Below are 5,613 nucleotides of genomic sequence, written 5' to 3' on the forward strand. Positions count from 1 at the left end.
CTTGTGGTCCTATAGAACGACAACCAGAAGCTCGACAAGTAAAATCCCATTCTCTCTGTCATACAAGTGTAAAGCAATGGCCTCGGTTGAAGTGGGGATCAGTTCGTTCTGAAGGAAAGTTTTCGAAGAAGAAGTAAATGACCGCCTTCTCCGCTTGAGGCTAAACCTAATCGAAGAGCATCAGGCCAAGTCTTAGTTAAGGCTCGCCTCATATCAGTAGCGAGCCAAACGATATTTTAACATCAAAGTCAAAAATAGAGACTTTGAAGTGGGTGATATGGTTATTAAAAAGGTCGTCCAAGGTACCCAAAACTTGAACTTAGGGGCATTTGGGCCCAAATGGGAAGGTTCTTTCAGGATCTCCGAAAAGCTCGTGTTAGGAACTTTCCACCTGGAATGCCTCAACGACGAAGTAATATCGCGAGCCTGAAATGCTGAGCATTTGTGACTGTACTACCAATGAGCAGCTCGGGTTCCACCTATGTCTTTCTTTTTATCATTCATTGTAAGGCCGTTCACGACCAAAGTGCTTTATCAACGAAAAAGGTATTATCCAAAAATCTTTCTTCATTCATCATTGTTATTCCTACTTGTTTAACACTTATTATTCGTCGCTTCAAAAATCGCGACCTACGCGGCAACATTTAAAATAGAACTCGGAGTCAAGAGTCCGAAAAAAGGTAAACTATCTTAATAAGCCACGCTAGAATTTGACTCTATAAGGGTGAAATATCCCGAATCGACAAAGTTAAACTTGAAAAAAAAATTCAAGAAAAACATGTTGAAGGAAATCAGCCTTAAGCTGATGACCAAAACTCGAAACAGATAATGGATCTAGAATCGGAGTTGTTTGTCGCATAAGATTTCCTTGCATACATTTGAAAAAGCTCTTAAAAAAAAAAAAGCTATGCATAACTTGGAGCAAATTTGGATTTTTTATGACAAGTCTAGTAAAGACGATTGAAATGACTCTGCAGGATTATAAAAAATTTGTTCAGCGAGCATATATCAAAATATCTTATTTTCATTGATGACTTTGATTACAATCTAAGAAAAAAAAGGAAAAAGAAAAATATGCAATGATCTTTTAGGCAGTTGAAGGGGTAGGGGCATCATCTTCAGCCGGTCCAGAAAGCTTGCTGCTGATTGGAAGACATAGTTCCTCGATGGAAGGAATGGTAGAGGCCTCTTCAAGGTTGGGAGCCTCGCCCGGGGGAAGGTCGGCAACTTTGGGGGGAAGTCTAGCTAGTGAAGTCGGATCCTCGACTTTTTGCTTGAGGCCAATCTCCTCCCTCGACCTCTTCATGGCTTTTACCATCATCCTCGGAGTCATTCAAATACACGTAGGCCATTCCTTGAGCCTCGGTCTTCATCCTATCGACCTCTCTCTGATAAGCTTGCAGAAAGAAATAGAAGTCGATTGAAGGGTGGGCTTCCCACAACTTCTGCATAAGGAAGATCGACGTTTGCCAAGCCCTAGTAGTGATGGCCTCATTTAACTCCTCAATTTGAAGCCTGAGTTGCCCAACCTCAACTTTGGCTTTTCGTTGACCTTCTGCCTCCTGAGCAAGGTCGAGCAAGGTCTGTTTGAACTTGGTCTCTCAATTCGAGGCAACTTTTTAGGCTGAGGAAAGCATAGAATTCAGATTGTTATTGCACCTCGATGTTGCGCCAGACTCTTTTCAACCTTAGTTGCTTCAGTTTTAGCCTTGACTCACACAGCCTTGCTTGCTTTGAGCTTGTCAAGGAACTCCCTTTCCTTGACCCCAAAGGCCGTCATTTCCTCCTTAAGCCGTTCAAGCTCGGCCTGCTTTGCTTTCGTTGCCTTCTCCGCGACTTAGGCCTTGGCTAAGGCATCCTCTTTTACCGTTTCTGCTTGCTGCCATCCTTTGTGAGTACCCTCCAATACAAGATAACACTCGTCATAGAGAAGCCTGCTCGTTATGGCAACCTAAATAAGGGAAGGAGAGTTAGCAAGAAATACTGATAGCGTGCATAAAAAAGCAAAAAAGGTGGATTACTAGTACCTTTGCTGTATAACTGCACACCTAGGCCAACATCTTGGTGGGAAATGAATCCCTAACGCCCTCGACTGTTTGCGGGGTGACGCCATCTCTGGCCATGGTGGCCCCGACGCTGATATGGACTAGGAGTTAGTTGATATGCGCATCAACCACAGCTTGAGCTGCGTCATCCATTTTCTTACCTCCCAGCCAAGACGAGTTGGACTTACTCCTCTTGGCAGTGCCAGCCTCACCTGTAGGAGTGGACTTCTTCTTGACCAAACCCTTGGCCATAGTTTTCTTTTGGTTGTCAACCTACATGATGACTTCTTTGCCCTAGGCAACCTGTTGCTCGACCATTTTCTGCTTTCTCGAGCCCCCTTGAGGCTTTGTTGATTTCTTCTTACTGAAGCTGTTGTACTGCTCGAGTGCCTTTTGTTTCTCTGAGCCTCCAATTAGCTCGAGTGTTTTCTTTGTCGGCTCCTTTTGGGGCTTGGGGGCTCTTTTCCCACCAGCTACCTTCACGAAGTCACGAGCTTCTTTGCGCTTGTGCCTTCCAACCACCACATTTCATGCTAGTGATATCAGCTAGCTACTTCGTCGCCAAAGCAGCAGGTGTCTTCTTGGCCGTCGTGGAAGTTGTCGTCTTCTTCTTAAGGCCCTTTAGTTTCTCGGCTCGCATTTTTGCAAAAAAGAGAAGCAAATAGTGAGCGACCTATCTATATAGGAGAAATAAGCGTGAGTAAACAATAACTTAACCTTTCTCGAGAATGGTAAGAAACTTAGTGTCGTCTTGACAGAAGCTGTATGCCCTCAAGTAAAGAAGCATGATGATCTTGTTGACGTTACGTTGTCTATCAAGAAGGTCGTTAAAACACTAGAGCCTCTCCAAGCTCGCAGCGGGGAGATAGTTTTGCTCGACATTAACTGCAAAGCAAAGCAACTCAGTTAGTTAAAACATAAAGCTTGAAAGCGATCTTCGCATGCACTAGAAGTTTGAAGTCTTACTTGCTTCTGAAGTGAAAATACTAGTCTTTTGGGCCTCATAAAAGAAAAATTGGGAGTCCCAATGCGGGACCTTTTTCGAGACTTTGACCGGCCTGTTGAAATGTACCTTCCTTGCCTTGGAAAGGTAGTATGTCTAGTCTTGCACTTTCTTTAGTTTATAAAGATGGACGAGCTCCTCGATGGATGGCTTGCCCAAATCGACAATCATATATGCTATATACAAACATATGATTATGATGTATGAGTTCGTGGACAACTAGATAGGAATGATATCGAACCATCTCAGAACTCTGTCAATAAAATAATGAGGATGTATTGATACCCTGCATCTCAGGAGGGTATCAAAGGTCGCTACCCACCTGGGTGGAGGATTCTTCCGAGAAGAATTCTCAGGAAACATTAAATTGAGTTGCGGCGCATAAACCTCTCTTATGTGCCTCAGGTCCTCAACATTAATCAAGGATTGTGGTTCCCTCCGTAGCTTATGAGCTGGAGGCCGTTAGATTGAGCCAACTACACTAAGGCACGATTGGACGAGCTCGCCACATCAGGGTCCGAACTTTGCATGATGATTTCCTCGGAAACCTTGGGGATTATACCCATGAGGACTGTCGAGCCCGCGGGTGAGCCAAACATGCGATCAATCATGTGACTATTGGAAGAAGACATAATTATAGCTTGCTTTCAGATACCTAAAATAGAAGCGAACATGTGTCAGAGCTCAAAAAACTCAGTGACCTATCCACACTTGCTTTCAGTTCAGGCACCCAAGATAGCTCGCGCCACATGACAAGCACACGCAACTTACTCAAGGTTCTGACGGCCATCGCGATAAACCTTCCTTAAACCGAAGGCCGCCTGGGACATGCTAAAAAACATTTGTAAGGTCCTAAAAGGCTCAATATGGCCACGATAATGGCCACCCTTAGCTGCAAAAATCAAGATAGCAACTAACAAGAAGGAAAGAAGCCTTAAATAAGAGAATAGGAAAAACTCGCCAGAAAAGAACGTCATGACGACAGTGAAGCAACAACAGAATAAGCGAAACGCATCAAAGAATTCTTGCAAGTTGAGTAAGTTTCTGACGACTTCGCTCGCTTTTATAGTGGTTTGCATAGGAGATGAAAGGGTGGGGTTTGATCGTAGTCGTCGATCTACAGTGAATCTCAACCCTTCATTCATTGAGCAATCATAACCCTTGGACCTAGCCACATGTCAGACATCTGCGAGGGGTGACAAACCATCAGATTGATGCGACCATAACCGTTGTCGCATGTCGCCTCAACTTTGTGCGTGGACAACTGTCGTCGCCCATGCACGATGAAATGTGACTACCAAAGGCTACCACATTTAATGCGACATGACCGTATGGAACTTACATAATTTTCCAAACCATTTATATTCCAAGTTTGATAGGTGTCACGGAGGAAAGAAGATTCAAGTGTGAAGTACATCGACTGATCATGGGTTCGACCCTCAAAGCTCAACTGAGCCTGCATCTGACGGCCTACTGACAACATCGAGCTTGATATTAAATCGAGCAATAGTTTTCAAAGCTTCAAACGAGCATTGAACACTAGGGGGCAGATGTTGTGTGGGATTTTCCCATCAAGCTTGGGGAGTTGTGAGGTAATAGCTCGATCTAGAATTAGTCCAACTCAACCGATTGTTCGACCTAGCATAAGCTCGTTGAGATATAGCTCGACCCATCATAAGCTTGTTGAGATATAGCTTGACCCAACACAAGCTAGTCGTGAACAATCTGAATTGTCGCCCAACCAATTTCCAAATAACTTCAGATCCCAGATATCTCTGGAATGATCGGATTGATAACAATCCTTGCGTAATCACAACGCCTAATCGCGAGAATTTCGGAGTTACATTTCAATTTAATTGTAATCCATTTAATTTTGTTATTTTCTTTGTACAAACGTTGTATATAAACACTCTCAAATGAATGAGGAAGGGTTGGAAAAATATTCCTAGAATTATTACGGTAAGCTCACACAGTAAATACAAAGAATAATGGATGTAGGCTTAAGAGTTCATCTCATTCGAATCACTTTAAAATCCTTCTTTGTCATTTACTTTGCTGCATTAATTATTAATCCATTGCTGGTTATCTGTAATTACACACACATCAGTTCCGACCTCGTTAAGGTCAATCGGATCACTCTAGTTAGTGTAGATTTCTATATCAACAATGGTCATTCATATTGCATTAAATCTGATATACAAATGAAAATTTCAAAATAACCCCACCCATGAATTGTCCGGAATAATGTCGTTCCTTGCGACCCAACTCCATCCATGCATGACTGTCATCTCATGACAATTTAGACTGATTTTGACGTCGTCAGCACTGTTGGGCTTTGAGGGATGGCGTTGGCCTTGTTTTGCAAATGAATTAGAGTACTTATTATTAATAAAAATTAAAACTCAAAAGAAAAAAAATGTTGTTAAAAGCTATATAATATTAGCTCAAAAGTTGAGCATTACTTAAAAGTTAGGATGACAATGATATTTCAATTTGAATTAACTGATTATTGAAGAAAGAGGGATAATTGCAAACCGGTGGTAGAAATTGAACACGTTTATTTGA

Source organism: Pistacia vera, unplaced genomic scaffold (assembly GCF_008641045.1).
Source record: "Pistacia vera cultivar Batoury unplaced genomic scaffold, PisVer_v2 Contig211, whole genome shotgun sequence".
NCBI lineage: Eukaryota > Viridiplantae > Streptophyta > Magnoliopsida > Sapindales > Anacardiaceae > Pistacia > Pistacia vera.